General features: G+C 41.3%; 1 protein-coding gene across 2 annotated transcripts in view; it reads left to right on the top strand.

Annotated features, from left to right (window-relative positions):
* Positions 1 to 19,552, top strand: part of RBFOX1 (RNA binding fox-1 homolog 1) — a 2,222,576-nt gene that overhangs the window by 188,713 nt on the left and 2,014,311 nt on the right. The window lies entirely within an intron of this gene.

The raw sequence follows: 19,552 nt of genomic DNA, 5'->3' as shown, positions 1-19,552 counted from the left end.
CTCTATAATAGGCAAGCGAGTAAGGCCATGTCTTCAGGCCTCACACCACATTTTTATTAGCATTACTGCTATTGGAGCTTGGTCATATAAGATTATAATTGATTCAAATGAGTCTATACCTTAGGGCAATGTATTTTTTTTTATTGATTCCAACTCTATATTATTATTGTTGCTTAATGAGGTACAAATATAATTTCTAATGAAGCCACATGGCTCTCAATTAGATGAAGTAAGATTTTATTTCCCCCGTGACATTGTATCTTCTCTTCAGTTAAAACTTGGGAAGGAAAATAAATACGAATGTAAGAAATTTTTTCCTAAGATTAGTGTCAAGACAGCAGCTTTTTATCACTCATGTAAATTTTTTACATAATAGGATTATAGGGGCTGGTCCTTGAGTGGACTGGAGATGGGCTAAGTGGTGAAGGAGACTCCATAGGGAGTCGTTGAGTGATGATTAGAGTGGGCTCCTCGCTCTCATGGCCCCTGTTCTCCTCCGTTGAGTGCCACTGTCCATCTGTGCACCCGTCCCCATACTCCTCTGGTTGGCTGCCAGCTATAGGCAGAAGAATTTGAGTAGCTGCCTTAAAAAAAATATTGAAGTGACATTTACCTAACATAAAATTAGCCATTTTAAAGTAAACAATTCAGTGATGTTTAGTACATTCATGATGTTGTGCAACAACAGCCTCTATCCAGTTCCAAAATATTTCCATTCAAAGTAAAACCCTGTGCCCATTAAGTTCCCACTCCCCATCCTTCCATCTCCTCAGCCCTTGGCCACTACTGATCTTAGCCACCACTGTCTCTGTGGACTTACCTACTTGGACATTTCATGCAAATGGAATCATAGAATATGTGACCTTTGATGTATGGCTTCTTTTGCTTATAAAACAGTTTTGGTTGTTCTTCAAAAAATTAAACATGTGACCTGGCAATTCCGCTCCTAGGTGTATAACCAAAATAATTGAATATAGGTATTCAAACAAAAACTTGTACACAAATGTTCATGACAGCACTACTCACAATAGCCAAAAAGTTTGGAAACAGCCCAATTGTCCATCAATGGATGAATGGATAAACAAATGTGGTCTGTCTATACCGTGAGCCCTGTTCAACCATAAAAAAGGAATGAAGTTCTGATATATGTACAACGTGAATGAACCTTGAACACATTACGCTAAGTAGCTGCCTTTTCTTGACCTGGTACTGCTCTGCTCTGAACCTTGTTGGTTTATCAAAGACACAGTTGGAAAGGAGATCCTGGGAGATTGGGTCCATCTCTGGACATAGGTCACTACTGCTTCATTGGATTGGCCACTTAGCTCAGCCTCAGCCTCTTGGGCTGGGAGTTCAGAACAGAAAGTGTTCGCCCCATTGCCATTTCTCTGTGTAATTGTCTGCCTGTGTCATGGCCAGTTCTGAGCATTCTCATCTCTGCAGAGCCTGTTGAGAGCAGCAACTCTAACCTTAGAGGTATCCTTAGGAGGTAGGGACACTGGAGTGGACTCAGCTCTTGCCCAGTCTGTTGCTGTCTGTGCCCCTATCTGGGGAGACTGGCAGCAGATAGCAGAAGAGGCATCTTCCAGTCACAGCTGGCCCTGGACCTTTTGCTCCACCTGAGCTTACTCAGAACCATCCTGCTTTGTGCAGAAATTCAGCCCAGTGCCAGCAGGTGAGCCTGTTCCCCAAGCCTGAGGAAAATGTTTCAGGAGTGTTGGGATACTTAGGGAAAGGATGGCTCTGTTGACAGTCAGCAAAGAAGTAAGCTCCTAAATGAATGTTTCTGGGTGCTTATTTTGTGCCAAGTGCTTTATTTACATGTACCCTTTCATTGCATCTCTCTCCACCCCCAACAGCCTCTTGTGTGATGGTGCTATAGTTAAACCCACTTTTTTAATGAGGTAAAATTCACATAGCATAAAATGAACCATTTTAAAGTGAGTGATTCAGTGGCATTAAGTACATTCACATTATTGTGCTACCACTGCCTTTGTCTAGTTCAGAACATTTTCATCATCCCAAAGAAAACCCCGGTACCAATTAAGCAGTTATCCCCCATTCTTCTCTCCTTACAGCCTTCAGAAACCACCATTCTATTTTTTGTCTCTATGATTTCTCTATTCTGAACATTTCATATAGTATTTTCAAGGTTCATCCATGTTGTAGCATGTACCAGTACTTCATTCCTTGTTGAGGCAAAATAATATTGTGTTATTTGTGTGAATAGACCATATTTTGTGCATCCATTCATCAGCTGGTGGACTTGTGGGTTGTTTACACCTTCTGACTATTGTGAATAATGCTGCTATGAACATGCATGTACAAGTATGTAAGTGTATGAGTCCCTGTTTTCACTGCTCTTGAGTATATACCTAGGAGTAGAATTGCTGGATCATATGGAAATTCTATTTTTAACTTTTTGAGGAACTGCCAAACTGTTAACTTTTTTTAACAAGAGGAAACCAAGACTTAACAAAGTGTCTCCAGGATCACCCATAGTGTGGAGCAGAGCTGGATCTGAAACTAGGCAGGCTGGCTCTAGGGCCAGTGCTTCTAACTACCATGTGACCTGCATGTGGGGATTGGCCCTGTTTAGCACAATCCATTCTGTGTGCTGGGGAGAGAAGAGGTGGAAGTAGAAAGGAGGGCAGGCAGGTTCCTTTCATCTCAAGGGACCAAATGCATCCATTCCTGGCTGATCTCCTCAGTGGGTTCCTTAGCCCCTGATCTGCCCCCTTTTCCCACTGTGACCCCTTAATCTCTGAACTTAAGAAATTCTGTGTAGTTGCTGTGTGACTTCACTGAGTTGGTTTGTTGATAGGTTGATTGATGTAATTACTCAATTTCAATCTTCTATCATCTATCAATCTCTACTCACCTACTTACCTACCTATCTACCTATAATCTATCTACCTATTTATTTCAGGGCTGGCAAAGTACTTGACTAAATAATAAGAGCAATTCTTTGGGCATCAACTATAAGCCATGTGGTTACACTTGCAGAATAATTCTCACCAACCCCCTTTCCAATGATGGAGAGCAATAGCTCAGAGAGTTGAGGAAACTTGCCCACAGCCACACAGTTTGCAAGTGGGAGAGCTGGGATTGGAATTCAGGTCTGTCCATCTCTGTGGCCTGGATTCTTTCCACTGTGTGTGGGGGCTTTTCCAGATTCCCCCAGGCATTAAAATTTTTCATACTAGTGCAGAGTTGATTTTTTTGTTTATTTGTTTTGCTTTCTTAAATCTAATTATGGTTTTAGCTTTCTTGGACCCATGCAGTCCCCAGAGCCTCTTGGGACACTAGGAAATTCTTTGTCAGCTGTGAGAAAATGGAAATTCCTCACGATTTCTCACAAAATTCCTATTGGGGAAAAAACATTTCCATTCCATTCCTTTCTCTTCCTAATGGCTCAGTAACCAGCATATTACAAATTTGTGTCTATAGTCAAGGCGATTGTTGCTGTTTAACTGACTTGGCATCCCTGTTTTCTCAATCTTCTAGTAGCTGGGTTGAGGTCAGAATCTGTTGTGTGGAGCTGTTCGTCCTTCTTCCCCCAGATATGGGTGCTCATGCAACTGTCCAGAGAGGGTTGGAGCCTGAGCACTGCTGGCCACCCTGGAAGCTGAGGGTGTGATGGTTCTCAGGGTGGGAGGGAGGGGAGGGTGATAAATTCTGGAGTTCCTGCCCTCAGAGATTTCCCTGATTCCCCAGGCTCCAAAGCAGTTAGATACTCTGCCTGGAAAGTCACTTCTCAAAGGTTACGCTTCCTCCAGGCCATCTCTCTTGAGTGTGAAAAAGCACACCAGGGAGCTGGGGAATAGTAAGACCTGCTCTGTGCACAAGTTTCAATGGCAATAATTCTCTGACCTTTTAAAATAATAAATCCCCTTGGCAGCGACATATATCTAAAGCTTAGCTCGGAGTGGGGACCGACATGTTGCAAGATGTGGCCAGACTGAGGAGATTTATGATTCTCCAGGGGTCTGTCCTGAAAACGTGCCCGGCCCATGGCCCCACTTGAGTGGAAGGAAGTGTGTTTTTGGCCTGGTGTGAGTCTTTGCGTCACCTCCCAGATAGATGAAAGCAGACAGACTTGTTTTTTTAGATTCTAGTGAATTTATTCCTTCAATGATCTGCCTTTGTCTGCCTCCTCTAAATTCTGATGGATTCACTGTTCTTGTGTCTTTGTTACTTTGTCACATGGAACATGGGGTGAGAATCTTATTATCATGGGCTCTTTAACTCCCTTCCAGGATCCCCTGGGGGCTTAAGAACCTCTGTGGTTGAAGTTTCCCTTCTTTTCGTCCTTTCTCTCTTCCCCATAGTTTTTAGACAAGAGACTTCGGAGAGCCTGGAGAGAACGAGCTGGCGTTTCTGGAACACCTACTGTGTGCCAGGCGCCTTTCAAAAGCAAACACGTGTAATCTGCACAGCAACTGAGGATAAAGGTTATGATTAAACCCATCTCCGGGTAGGGAGACTTGGGCTCAGAGAGGCTCCCAGAGGCAGGACAAGGATTAAAATCCAGGTCTGACTGTGAAGTATTTGCTCTTTCTAATGCTGATTCGGGGACTGGGAGACTCCGTGGGGACATTCAGGTTGGTCTCCTCGCTACCATCTGGGCTCCTCTCATTCCCGGCATCTGGCCTCCATGCATTCCCTAGCATCTAGGGTTTATTTTCCAGGGTCACGCCTGTGCCCCCAGTCTGGACTGGTTTTTGCCTCCTTTCATCAGTTCTTTGTAAATTTCACAAATACCGTCTCTGTTTGAGAGGCTGGGGCTGGCTTCCTAAAAGAAGGAATTCTTTTTCCTGCTTATCCAGTATCAATTTTATAATTACCAGTATAATTAGAGCAGGGCCCATCTGATCCTTGGTGGAAACTGCATGCTTGCCAACGTAGGTTGCTTTGGCTCTAGAAGGGTATCTGGTCCCCCCATCCTCACCCTGCAGAACCACGTGGAATTACCTTCTCAAAGTACCCAGTCCAATAATGTCACCTTCCGGAGGCTTCCCATTGTTCTAAGACAACCTGAGTGAGCTGGCTCCCAGTTGCCTTTCTGACCTTGTCTCCTGAGGCTCTCATATCCAGTGCGCCCACCCCAGGGGGTCTCTGAGACTGGTATCAACCCCCTTCCTGCCCCAATCATGCCCTTTTCCATTGCACTATTTTATTTTATTTTTCACAACACTGAGCACTATCTGAAATAAATTATTTCCCCATTCCCTAGTTTATTTACTTGACTCCCTCCACTAATATATAAGCTCCTCAACAGCTATGTCTTGTTTACTTGGATAGCTCCTGAGCACGGTGCATCATGAGCATCCAATAAATATTTGTTGAATGAAAAACCGAGACCTAAACTGACATCTTATTATTCCTACAACACTCTATCACACCCCATTGTTTAGCATCATACTTCCATTTTCAAGCATTTATCTACTTGTTCTCTTTTTTTGTGCATGTTGTAGTCTGTAGGTTTGGACAATTCATAAGAAGAAGCACCTTATCTGTCTCTTTATTCCATTGGACTCCTTGTCCTTTGTGGTTTGGCGAAGATTCTCAGTACATATTGCACGGATGGATGGTTGGATGGTTGGATAGTTATAAGTGAATGAGCCTGGCTGAACTTTCCTGAGTTTCTGACCATAATCGAAAGAAATTACTAGTTTTCTAACATCGTCCTATCTGGGATTATTCAATCTCAACCCTTTAAGCTTTTAAGTTCAAAAAAATTTAACGTGCAGTCCCATACAGGATCAATAACAGGATGCTTCCCTTCCAAGTCACAAGATAAGATTGCATCTCCAATAATCATGAGAACCAAGCAAGTTTCTCATGAATTTCTGTGCATTAGAAACTATTGTCATGCCGTTATTTTAAAAAATTTCTATTTGTATAGTGTTATAAGCTAAGAATGTAGCCTGTACAGAATCTACTATGGGGATTTTACTAAAGCTTAACTTGTGCATTAATATATTGTCTTTTTTTTTTTTGGTAATGCTCATTGGAGGTTGGGACCTTTTATTTTATGTCTGAGATAGGCTGGTTACCATCTCCCAGAGTTATTGCATTTCTGCCAGATTTTCTTGGTATTGGTCAAAGTTTATGCTTGATAGATATTGAACCCATGTTATTTGACACACAAAGGCTGTTCATTGACTAGCATTGGTTATGACTGAAACTTTTATTAATATAAAGTGACCTTCTTAAACTTGGTTAATGCTTCCTGCCTTGGATTTTTCTGAGGTCAATTTTGCTCTCCATTCTTCCTCCAGTTTCCATGGGCCTGGCAGCATCCTTTCATTGTCGCTTTTCTTTTTGCATTTCCTTTTTCTTTTGGAAGTAGCATAGGGGTGAATTTAGTTTGTTCACCCAGACTGAGAATCTCAGTCTTCTAATATAAGAGTTAAGTATAAACATATTTGTCATAATAGATGTTTGATCTCCCGTCTTTTAAAAAATTATTCCTTAGGACCAAGTTTTCTTGTTGCTTCATTTATTCTCTCTGTTCTTTGCTCTGTGAATTCTATTTGGTTTGCTTTTAACTTACCTGCTGATTTGAAAGATAGGCATCCTGTTATTAATTCTACATGTGCCTTTAAGTTCTTCTGAAAAGGATGCTCTAACCCTTGTTTCTCTAATATTCAAAATCAAGAAAGAAATGGCATCTTTGAACTCCATCCAGGTAAGATGAAGGATTTTAGCTCAACTTTCTAAGTAGTCTACACTTCTCTGCAGCCTCTTCTAATGTCTTCCTAGCCTTTGTCACTAGAATCAGAAGCCTTAGAGTCAGCTTAGTGTTAATAAATTTTAATTTTGACATAATCATAACGGGTGATATTTGTGGAGGGGGCACTAGGCTAAACACCAAATATACAATTTCTTGCCTAATCTTCCCACCAGCCTGATGAGGAGCTGTCTTTTGCCTCCACAGTTCAGATGCTGGAATCAAGTCTTGGAAAGGTCACACATTTGAGCAAGTATCAGAGCCATTTGTGCCTGGACCTGGCACTAGTTTCTAACCATGACTACTTTGCTTCTCTTTCAGAAACTACAGCTGCCAACTGCATGTGGCTTTGAACCGTCTTCCTACAGGCAACTCATCTGAGCTCTTGCCTGCCCTTTTTCTACCTAGATGCTTCCTTCTTTTATTCAGTTTATGTTATTGACCTCAAACTTCCAGATAAGCATTGCTCAAACTCTAATGTGTGGAAGATTCCTGTGGGAATTCTGCGGAATTTGATCAGTAGGTGGGGTGGGGCCTGAGACTCTACACATCTTACCAGCTCCTGAGTGATGCCAATGCTGCTGAACCAGATGCCTGCCTGTTTAATTGGCCTCATCATTACTGGTCCTCTACTTCATTACTGTTTACTGCAGTGGCTCAGGGCATGGATTCTGAAGCTGTACCATGGTGATTAAAATCCCAGCTCTGCTACTTACTGGGATTATAGCACCTATCTTCTTTGTGTGGGGTTGGCAAAGCCTATAAACCATGGGTTTAGATCAGTGTCTAGGATGTGGTGAGGGCGAGGTACATGTTTGCCATTATCATTTGTTCCACTGAAGCCCCATCGATGTTCATCACACAAACCTCTTGATAGTTTCCCACACCCCTCCCCCAACTCCTTTCCCAGCCCTTGAGATTTGTGTAAACCCTGCTTTTAACCTCCAGGTTCTTCCTATTCCCTTTATACAAATCCTTTCCTTAAAATGGAATTTTTCTTAAAATACCTTTTCCAGGCAGCCCTCCTGATTAACCATTTTCAATGTAGGTTTACTACTTACTTTTATGAAAGTGTTTACCTCTCCATCATGAACATTTTGAGTTTTTTGCAACTGATGTTACTATGTCTATCGACTTGGAGAACACACTTGGATAAACTACTCTGAAACGAAGGTAAGACTCCCGGGGGATATTTGAGTAGGAACAGAGTGCTGCTGTTCAGCTACGTGCAGGACCATTTTTTTTTGAGTGGGTTGAACAAGCTTAGATTTGAAATAGAATTGGTTAGGATAATAGAGGCTTAGAGGCTCTTGGGTGGCAAGAGCAATGGAAAAAGAGGAGAAAAGAGACATGAAGCAGCTGTCATTCGGAGGCAGATCAGACATTTTAAAAGGAAATTGCAGGGTAGTTTTGCACTGTTGTTGCAGTGTTTTCTTCTTTCCTACAGACCCATGAGCTGTTCAGCAAAACGGCCATTTCCTGTCAGTGTTCTGTGGAGTTAGCTCTGTTTGGGGTTATGGTGATGATGAGCTAGGTAAGGCCCCAAAGTGAGTATGGCAGGAACCCAGCTGACCATTGGCAGCCACCCACACCTGGGCTGCACTCACCTTTCCATAGGTACCAAGGGACTCTATTAACGGAGGCCAGGAGGATTTTTCTTAGAATGGAAACTCTGCCTGCTAGGAAAAATAGTTTGATACAAGCTTGTGAAAGAGGCTGAGATGCTGTCATGGTCAGGTTCATGTATCAGTTTGGCCAAGTGGTGGTATCTGTTTGTCTGGTTGGGCAAGTGCTGACCTGTATGTTGCTATGGGGACATTTCATAGAATTAAATCATGATCATGTCAGCTGTATCCACAGCTGATTCCATTTGTAATCAGCTAAGGGGAGTGTCTTCCACAATGGGTGATGCTTAATCTAATCACTGGAAGCCTTTAAGGAGGATTCAGAAGAAACAGGCTCTCTTCCTGCTTTGGCCAGTGAGCCTCTCCTGTGGAGTTCGTCCAGACCCTCCATTGGAATCGTCAACTTCCCAGCCTGCCCTACAGATTTTGGACTCTACATTTCCACGGTTATGTGAGACACTTCTGTAAATTTTATATTTGCGAGTGTTTCCTGTTCATTCTGGTTCTCTAGAGAACCCTAACTAGTACAGATGCTATGGGGTCTGGGAAAGAGGAGGGTGGGAAGATAAGGAGGAAGGGAAGGTAGGACATGACTGAGCAGCCTGCTGATGTGGTCGACCAAAAGGAACTTTCTTATCTGATGCCCTCACATATTCATCAGGTTCTACAAAAACATCAAGTGCTTCATGTGATTGGGTTTCCTCAGAAAACCAATGAAGGACTTGGGTTCTGCAGCTTGGATGCTGCAGGGTAAAACCGAAATATCATGGGAGAATTGAAGAACATGAAGTCAACAAAATGCATAGAGATTAAGAGCCAGTGAGCCATGCCAAGTAGTAGGAAAGGGTTTTGACTGTAGCCGGTTATAATCTAGATTCTGCCTAACCAGATGCCAACAGGATAGTGTGGGATGCCGCTGATATCTGGGTTAGGCAATATTGATTTTAACTGCTTGTTTATATGCTCAGTCTAATCACATTAACAGCAGAGGCTAACCAAAAGTTGCATTTAACTTGAGAGATTGACCCACTGTGCATCCTACTTCATGTAGTAATAAGATTGCCAATATTTCATTAGAGCAGTATTTGGAAAGCTACTGCTTGTGGGCCAATTCCAGCCCACCATCTATCTTTTTAAAAAATTTTTATTAATAAAACCAATCAACATACAATATGAACATTCTTATTTTATCACATAGTTGTATATTCATCATGATTATTTCTTAGAACATTTGCATCAATTCAGAAAAAGAAATAAAAAGAAAACAGAAAAAATTCATACATACCATACCCCTTACCCCTCCCTTTCATTGATCACTAGCATTTCAATCTACTAAATTTATTTTAACACTTGTTCCCCTATTATTTATTTATTTTTAATCCATATGTTTTACTCATCTGTCCATAAGGTAGATAAAAGAAGCATCAGACACAAGGTTTTCACAATCACACAGTCACATTGTGAAAGCTATATCATTATACAGTTATCTTCAAGAAACCTGGCTACTGGAACATAGCTCTATGTTTTCAGGCAGTTCCCTCCAGCCTCTCTGTTATGTCTTAACTAAAAAGGTGATATCTATTTAATGTGTAAGAATAACCTCCAGGATAACCTCTCGGCTGTGTTTGAAACTCTCAGCCACTGACACTTTATCTTGTCTCATTTCTCTCTTCCCCCTTTTGTCAAGGTCTTCTCAATCCCTTGGTGCTGAGTCCCAGCTTATTCTAGGATTTCTGTCCCACGTTGCCAGGAAGGTCCACACCCCTGGGAGTCATGTCCCATGTAGAGAGGGGGAGGGCAGTGAGTTTGCTTGTTGTGTTGGCTGAGAGAGAGAGGCCATATCTGAGCAACAAAAGAGATTCTCTTGGGGGTGACTATTAGGCCTAATTTTAAGTAGGCTTAGCCTATCCTTTGTGGGGTTAAGTTTCATATGAACAAACCCCAAGATTGGAGGCTCAGCCTATTGCTTTGGTTGTCCCCACTGCTTGTAAGAATATCAAGAATTCTCCAGTGGTTTTAGATCTAATGTTTAGGTCTTTGATCCATTTTGAGTTAATTTTTGTATAGGGTGTAAGATATGGATCCTCTTTCATTCTTTTGCATGTAGATATCCAGTTCTCTAGGCACCATTTATTGAAGAGACTGTTCTGTCCCAGGTGAGTTGGCTTGACTGCCGTATCAAAGATTAGGTGCCCATAGATGAGAGGGTCTATATCTGAACACTTTATTCAATTCCACTTGTCAGTATATCTATCTTTATGCCAGTACCATGCTGTTTTGACCACTGTAGCTTCGTAATACACCTTAAAGTCAGGTAGTGTGAGACCTCTTACTTAATTTTTCTTTCTCAGGATATGTTTAGCTATTCAGGGCACCCTTCTCTTCCAGATAAATTTAGTTATTGGTTTTTCTGCTTCTGAAAAGTAAGTTTTTGGGATTTTAATTGGTATTGCATTGAATCTGTAAATCAATTTAGGTAGAATTGACATCTTAACTATATTTAGTCTTCCAATCCATGAACACGGTATGCCCTTCCATTTATTTAGGTCTTCTGTGATTTCTTTTAACAATTTCTTATAGTTTTCTCTGTATAGGTCTTTTGTCTCTTTAGGTAAATTTATTCCTAAATATTTTATTCTTTTGGTTGCAATTGTAAATGCAATTTTTTCATGATTTCCCCATCAGATTGTTCATTACTAGTGTATGGAAACACTACAGATTTTTGAGTTTTTGATCTTGTAACGTGCTGCTTTGCTATACTCATTTATTAGCTCTAGCAGTTTTGCTGTGGATTTTTTGGGGTTTTTGACATGTAGTATCATATCATCTTCAAACAGTGAGAGTTTTACTTCTTCCTTTCCAATTATGATGCCTTGTATTTCTTTTACTTGTCTAATTGCTCTGGCTAGAACTTCCAACACAATGTTGAGTAACAACGGTGATAGTGGACGTCCTTGTCTTGTTCCTGATCTTAGGGGAACAGTTTTCAGTGTTTCCCCATTGAGGATGATGTTAGCTGAGGGTTTTTCATATATTCCCTTTATCATGTTGAGGAAGTTCCCTTCTATTTCTATCCTTTGAAGTGTTTTCAACAGGAAAGGATGTTGAATTTTGTCAAATGCCTTTTCTGCATAAATTGAGATGATCATGTGGTTTTTCTGCTTTGATTTGTTGATGTGGTGTATTACATTAATTGATCTTCTTATGTTGAACCATCCTTGCATACCTGGGATGAATCCTACTTGGTCATGGTGTATAATTCTTTTAATATGTTGTTTGATTTGATTTGCAAGAATTTTGTTGAGGATTTTTGCCTCTATATCCATAAGAGAGATTGGTCTGTAGTTTTCTTTTTTTGTAATATCTTTGTCTGGCTTTGGTATGATGGTGATGTTGGCTTCATAGAGTGAGTTAGGTAGCTTTCCTTCCTCTTCAATATCTTTTGATGAGTTTGAGCAGGATTGGTACTAACTCTTTCTTGAATGTTTGGTAGAATTCACATGTGAAGCCATCTGGTCCTGGACTTTTCTTTTTGGGGAGTTTCTTAATGACTGATTCAATTTCTTTACTTGTGATTGGTTTGTTGAGGTCATCTATTTCTTCTTGAGTCAATGTTGGTTGTTCATGCCTGTTCTAGTTTGCTAGCTGCTGGAATGCAATATACCAGAAATGGAATGGCTTTTAAAAGGGGAAAATTTAATGATTTTCTCATTTACAGTTCTAAGACCGAGAAAATGTCCCAATTAAACAAGTCTAGAGAAATGCCCAATCTAAGGCATCCAGGGAAACATACCTTGGTTCAAGAAGGCTGATGAAGTTCAGGGTTTCTCTCTCAAGTGGAAAGGCACACAGCAAACACTCAGAGTTTCTCTCTCATCTGGAAAGGCACATGGTGAACATGGTCAGAGTTCTTCTCTCATCTGGAAGGGCACATTGCAAACACAGCATCATGTGCTAGCTTCTTCTCCTGGCTTCCTGTTTCATGAAGCTCCCCAGAAGGCATTTTCCTTATTCATCTTCAAAGCACTGACTGACGGACTCTCTGCTTTGTGGTGCTGCAGCATTCTCTTCTCTCTCTGAATCTCTTATTCTCCATAAGGTTTCCTCTTTTATAGGACTTCAATAAGCCAACCAGGACTCACCCAAATGGGTGGAGATCTGTCGTCACCTAATCCAGTTTAACAACCACTCTTGACTAAATCACATCATCCAGGGAGATGATCTGATTAATTTCAAACATACAGTATTGAATAGGGATTATTCTACCTTTATGAAATGGGATTTTGATTAAAACATGGCTTTTCTAGGGGGCATACATCCTTTTAAACCAGCACAATGCCTTTCTAGGAAGTTGTCCATTTCATCTATGTTGTTGAGTTTATTAACATAAAGCTGTTCATCGTATCCTCTCTTTACTTCCTTTATTTCTGTGGGGTGAGTGGTTATGTCTCCTCTTCCATTTCTGATTTTATTTATTTGCATCCCCTCTCTTCTTCTTTTTGTCAGCCTCACTAAGGGTCCATCAATCTTATTGATTTTCTCATTGATTTTCTTATTGGTTTCTATGTTTCTGATTTTCTCAATTGTTTTCATGTTCTCAATTTCATTTATTTCTGCTCTAATCTTGATTATTTCTTTCCTTTTGCTTGCTTTGGGGTTAGTTTGCTGTTCATTCTCTAGTTCTTCCAAGTGGACGGTTAATTCCTCGATTTTTGCTCTTTCTTCTTATTAATATAGGCATTTAGGGCAATAAATTTCCCTCTTAGCACTTCTTTTGCTGCATACCAAATTTTGATATGTCGTGTTTTCATTTTCATTGCCTCGAGATATTAACTGATTTCTCTTGTAATTTCTTCCTTGACCCACTGGTTGTTTAAGAGTGTGTTGTGGAGCCTCCATATATTTGTGAATTTTCGGCACTCTGCCTATTATTGATTTCCAACTTCATTCCTTTATGATCTGAGAAAGTGTTTTGTGTTATATTAGTTAGTGTTCTCTAGAGAAATAGAATCAACAGGGAACACTAGCAAATATAAAATTTATAAACATGTCTCACTTGACCATGGGAGTGCAGAGTCCAAAATTGGCAGGGTAGGCTTGAAGCTGACAATTACAATGGAGAGTATGGATGAACTCCATAGGAGAGGCTCGCCAGCCAAAGCAGGAAGAGAGCCTGTATCTTCTGAATCCTCCTTAAAAGGCTTCCAGTGATTAGATTAAGTATCACTCATTTCAGAAGACACTCCCCTTGGCTGATTATAAATGGAATCAGCTGTAGATGCTGCTGATGTGACCATGATTTAATTCTATGAAATGTCCTCATTGCAACAGACAGGCCAGCACTGGCCCAACCAGACAGACAGGTAACACCACTTGGCCAAGTTGTCACATGAACCTGACCATGAAATGTATGATTTCAAACTTTTTTAATTTATTGAGACTTGATTTTTGACCCAGCATATGGTCTATCTTTGAGAATGATCCATGAGCATTTGAGAAAAAGGTATATCCTGCTGTTTGGGCTGTAATGTTCTATAAATGTCTGTTAAGTCTAACTCACTTATTGTTTTATTTGAATTCTCTGTTTCTTTATTGTCCCTCTGTCTAGATGTTCTGTCCATTGATGATAGTGGGGAATTGAAGTCTCCAACCTTATGGTAGATGTGTGTATTTCTCTTTTCAGTGTTTGCCTCATCTATTTTGGAGCATTCTGGATCAGTGCATAAATATTTATGATTGTTATGTCTTCTTGTTGAATTGTTCCTTTTATTAATACATAGTGTCCTCCTTTGTCTCTTTTACCTGTTTTACATTTGAAGTCTAATTTGTTGGATATTAGTATAGCTACTCCTGCTCTTTTCTGATTTGTTATTTGCATGAAATATGTTTAACCAATCTTTCACTTCCTACCTATGTTTATCCTTGGGTCTAAGATGCATTTCCTGTTGAGAGCATATAGATGGGTCCTGTTTTTTAATCCATTCTGCCAGTCTGTGTGTTTTGATTGGGGAGTTTAATCCATTAACATTTAGTGTTATTACTGTACAGGCAGTACCTTCTTCTACCATTTTGCCTTTTGGATTTTATATGTCATATCTAATTTTCCTTCTTTTTACCTTTACTGTTAGTCTTCATTTCTACACTCTTCTCTATACCTCTCCCTCCTGTCTTTTCATATCTGTCTCTAATGCTCCCTTTAGTATTTTTTTTTGTGGAACCGGTCTCTTGGTCACAAATTCTTTCAGTGATTTTTGTCTGGAAATGTTTTAATTTCTCCCTCATTTTTGAAGGACAGTTTTTGCTGGATATAGAATTCTTGGTTGGCAGTTTTTCTGTTTTAGTAATTTAAATATATCATCCCACTGTCTTCTTGCCTCCATGGTTTCTGCTGAGAAACCTACGCATAGTCTTATCGGGCTTCCTTTGTATGTGTGATGGATTGCTTTTCTCTTGCTGCTTTCAAGATTCTCTCTTTCTCTTTGACCTCTGACATTCTGATTAGTAAGTGTCTTGGAGTACATCTATTTGGATCTATTCTCTTTGGGGTATGCTGCACTTCTTGGATCTGTAATTTTAAGTCTTTCATAAGAGTTGGGAAATTTTCAGTGATAATTTCCTCCATTAGTTTTTCTCCTCCTTTTCCCTTCTCTTCTCCTTCTGGGACACCCACAACACATATATTTGTGTGCTTCATGTTGTCGTTCAATTCCCTGATTTCCTGCTCATATTTTTCCATTCTTTTCCCTATATTTTCTTTTGCTTGTTGGATTTCAGATGTCCCGTCCTCCAGTTCACTAATCCTGTCTTCTGCCTCTTGAAATCTGAAATTGTAGGTTTCCATTTTTTTTAATCTCTTCTTTGTGTGCCTTTCTTTATCATAAGTTCTGTGATTTGATTTTTCAGAATTTTGCTTTCTTCTCTTTGTTCATTCCTTGCCTTCTTTGTATCCTCCCTCAATTCATTGGTTTGATTTTTGATGAAGTTTTCCATGTCTGTTTGAACATTCTGAATTAATTGTTTCAACTCCTGTATCTCATTTGAATTGTTGGTTTGTTCCTTTGGGCCATATCTTGAATTTTCCTAATATGGTTCATTTTTTGCTAGCATCTAGGCATTTAATTACCTTAATTAGTTTATTATGGAGATTGTCTTCACATTTTTTCACCTAGGATTTTCTTGCTGGGTAACTTTGTTGTCTTTCTGTTCTTTGACATTCAGTTCAGCTTATTCTGGACCTCTAGCTTACGTTTTGTTTCACAGATCAGAATTTTTCAGTTCTGGTTTTCTTGTTTCTTGCCTTGCCTGTATGGTGCCTATTTTCCCCCTTAGGAGAGTCTACTTAGGTATTATAGACCCCAAACAGATTTTCCCAGACCAAACTGGCCTCCTGTCAGGAGGAAGGAGTCACCTGCCTCAGTTTTCCCTGAGGATGAGACCAGCAGATTGAAAGATTTTCCTTTGAAGCCTCTGGGCTCTCCATTTTTCCTGTCCTGCCCAGTATGTGGCACTTGTCTGCCTACAGGTCCCACCAGCATGAGGTGATGCAGTACCTTTAACTTCAGCAGACTCTCCCAGTTGGGAGCATCGTGGAGACAGAGGAGAAGTTGTAGACTGGTTTTATTCGTTTCACTTTTCCAGACCCTGGGGTCTGACCTCCTTGAGGGAGGGATTCCACCTGAGCTGAGCCCCACCCCTCTCTTGGAGAAGCCACAGGCACCAGACAAACACTCAAACAAGCTTAATTCTGCCTATGCATGAGGCAGTGGAGCCTGAGAAGCCCTGCAGCTGTATGCAAAGAGCAGTCAAGCCATAGAAACACAGCCACAAAAATGAAAGAGAAAAATCCTTTTCAGAGCAGGACCGCTGTTCCTCGAGTTTGCCAATCAAGAGCTTAAGTTGGCATGTTGCTCTGTGTATCTCCAGGCCTATGTGCCACCTCCTTTCCTTCCCAGACCTCTTAAAATAAAAAAAATAAAAAAAAAAATCTGTTTTTTTTCTTTTTCTTTTTCTGTCAGCCTTGACCCCTCTGTGTCCGGGCAAAAACTAGCAACCTCTGCTTTCATTCAAGATTCAGCTGAGTTGAGGCCCCATTTTTAGTAGAGAGAATTTGTTAATTAATTCCACAATTGGAGTTTGGTTGTGCTCAGCCCCTGCTGCTGGTAAAGTCTCTTTCCTTTTTCCTCTGGGAAGCAGCCTGTCAGGGAGGAGCACCGGCCTCTGTGGCTTGGGGAACTCACGGTTCTGGGTTGGCTCACAGCCGGTCCAGCTGGTCCAGACTGGGGTACTCTGTGGGTCCGGTCACTGACATGGCCCCAGCAGTTTTTCAGTACTGTTCCTGGCTATTTACTAGCTGCTCTGGAGGACGAACTAAATCCCACACCTCACTAAGCCGCCATCTTGGGCCGCCCACCAACCATCTATTTTTTTTTTTTTTTGGTAAGAGATTTAAATTTTTAATAAAGAAATTACAGAACCAACCATCTATATTTATAAGTAAAGTTTTATCAGAACACAGTCATGCTTATTCTATTACGCATTGCCTATGATTACTTTTATGGTATAGCAGCAGAGTTGAGATGTTTTGACAGAGACCATAAGACACACAAAGCCTTAACTTTTTACAATATTAGACTGTAAGCTGCTCGAGGGCGGGGATAAACTGTCTCCTATGTTTATGCCCTCCTCACATTTCCAAGGAGAGAGTCAGAGCAAGCTGTTCTCAAGTCATCAACCACTGGAATAGTTCAGAAGCTTTGAAGAGCAACTCAGGCTACATATAACCTGCCCCCACTGTCGGCCTTTCTCTTCTTGCTATTCTTTCTTGGAAAGTCTAGCCCATACCTCTATATCCTGACAATACGTGGACAAACTAGGTATTGGTACTTTTGACTCTTGAGCCTAGAGAGTCCTCCTTTTTGCAGTGGAATGGCTTGGTGGTTCTTTACCCTGGCTGCATATTGGGATCACCTGGGGAGTTCATAAAACTCCACATGCCCAGGTGATTACATTAAATTAGACCCTCTGAGGGTGGGACTCAGATGTTGGTAGTTTTCTTTTTTGGGGGTGGTGGTGGTGGGGGGTGGTGCATGGTCCAGGAATTGAACCCCGGTCTCCCGCATAGAAGATGAGCATTCTACCACTGAACTACCTCTGCACCCAAGATGTTGTTACTTTCAAAAGCTCCCCGCCTGATTCCAAGGTATAGGCAAAGTTGAGGATCACTGACTCAGCGTCTTTGACATTAGCTGTGTTCAGCCCCCAAAGTCTTTATTTTTTTTCAATGTGGTGATAAGTGTTCTGTGGTCAAATAAGTTTGGAAAACAAGGTTAATCAGGCTTTTTTCAGTGCAGGAGTTAGCAATATCATTAATGTTCTAACATGGATTCTCAGTCTCCCAGATGTGGCTAGAGTATGCAGTTTCTCAAATGCTTTTGACCTTACTTCTCTCTTAAGGTATACTTCTCAGGACCATGTGGATACTCGAAGTCTGTTATTTTTAGCTGTGGGCCATAGTGCTAATTTCAGGGTAACCACAGTGTCCCCCCCCAACACCCTGCTACATCAGTGAATTTGAGGATGATGATAATAGTGGTGGTGAAGAAGATAAGGATTTTAATTTTGACCAAGCAAATATCCAACCCTGGTAGAGAAGGCTGCTTCTCTACCAGGTGGCTCTCCCAGACTGTTCCTTCCAATTTGGGAAACGATCTTACTTTGCATAACTGATTGGAGGAATTGCACTGGCTGTTTCTCTTAATTTACACGGTGCTGCATAGGAATGGACGGCTAACGGTTAGTTCTAATTTCTCCTAGATGGCCTTTGACTGTAGTCACTGGCTTATTGCTCACCCTAATTGTGAATGCATATCAGGGGATGGTGGGAAGTGTGTGACACCAACGTCTCCCTCTTCTGATGGGCCTGTGTGTCAGGACAGGTTTCTCCTGGCTGTTTTTCTTGGGGTGCTTCACAGTGTTCTGATCACAGCAAGGGCTCCTTAGGGATGCAAACTTAAAAAACGATCGATTGTGTCATTGAAGGGAATTTCTGGCTCAAGCACCGTTGTTCTTCCCCAGCCATTTAGTATGACATTTTTCATCAGTTCTGGCAGGAAGGAGGTGATGCAAAGCTCAGTTTGTCTGATCCAAAATGTGGTCCTCCTTGCCTTTCACCGCATATAACAGCAGCAGCCTGGCTTAGGTGGCATTCCTTTCTGCTTCAATAGCTCAGTGGGGAGGGAGCAAGGAATCCTTAACTCAGAACTGCAATTCTGTGTTCTCCCATCTCCCTTGGAGGAGCAGGTGATAGAAGACTCAGCCAGACATACTCTGATTCCACAGACTCCCTCCCTAGGGGTTCAGCTTGGCAGAATCCATTTCAGAGCCTTGGCATTTTTTATCCCAATTTAGGTTAGACTGGCAAAGGGAGTTTAATATCTAAAGGCAGGATGGTATTCTTGCTGCCCAATTCATTGAAGCCAAAGGATTAGAGTGGGCTGGCAGAGGAGGAGGAGGGCTCTGAGAACTGATGGGGTTGCATGTTCCTTAGCGGGGGAGTTCCTGGCATACCTTTCAATAATGGGTAATAAATGTGCAGTTATTTAATTTGGAGTCAGGGCTGCAGCATTATTGATTACTTGGGACATCTAAGCTCAAGACAGTGAAAACCCCTTGCATGAAGAAGTGTGTACAGCAAATCATTGAGCATTTAAATTTAAACAGATACACATAAAACATACAGAAGGTGGTTCTCACTGGCCTTATGAAAGGCAGATTAGAAATGATAGTCAACTCTAAGATGCCAGCCAAGATTCAGACATGCGGAAGGATGGAGGTGCAGGAGAGCATCCACTTGCCCTTCCAGGTCCTCTTTCTGCTCGTCTCCACTCTGCACTATGCCCTCAGAGGCTTTCCTGCAGAGACCACAGCATGAGACCCCCTTGCCCACTGGATTCTGGTTGGGTGTGGGCAATAGTGAGCTACAGCAGGATATAGGAGGAGGGGAGAGAGGACAGGGCATTTATAGATCCTACTTCTTTTGGTAGGCTGCCTAAACTCCTTTTAGGCAAGCCTCTCTGTTTGCATTCATACATAGGGATTATGGCAGAGCCTGGATCTCCACTGGTATTAGTCCTAGAACACAGTATTATCTATTGTGGGTCCGCCTTTCCTGCCCACATCTTTATAAATAGTC

This window comes from Tamandua tetradactyla, chromosome 23 (genome assembly GCF_023851605.1).
Source record: "Tamandua tetradactyla isolate mTamTet1 chromosome 23, mTamTet1.pri, whole genome shotgun sequence".
NCBI lineage: Eukaryota > Metazoa > Chordata > Mammalia > Pilosa > Myrmecophagidae > Tamandua > Tamandua tetradactyla.
This window is presented reverse-complemented; position numbering and strand designations above follow the sequence as displayed.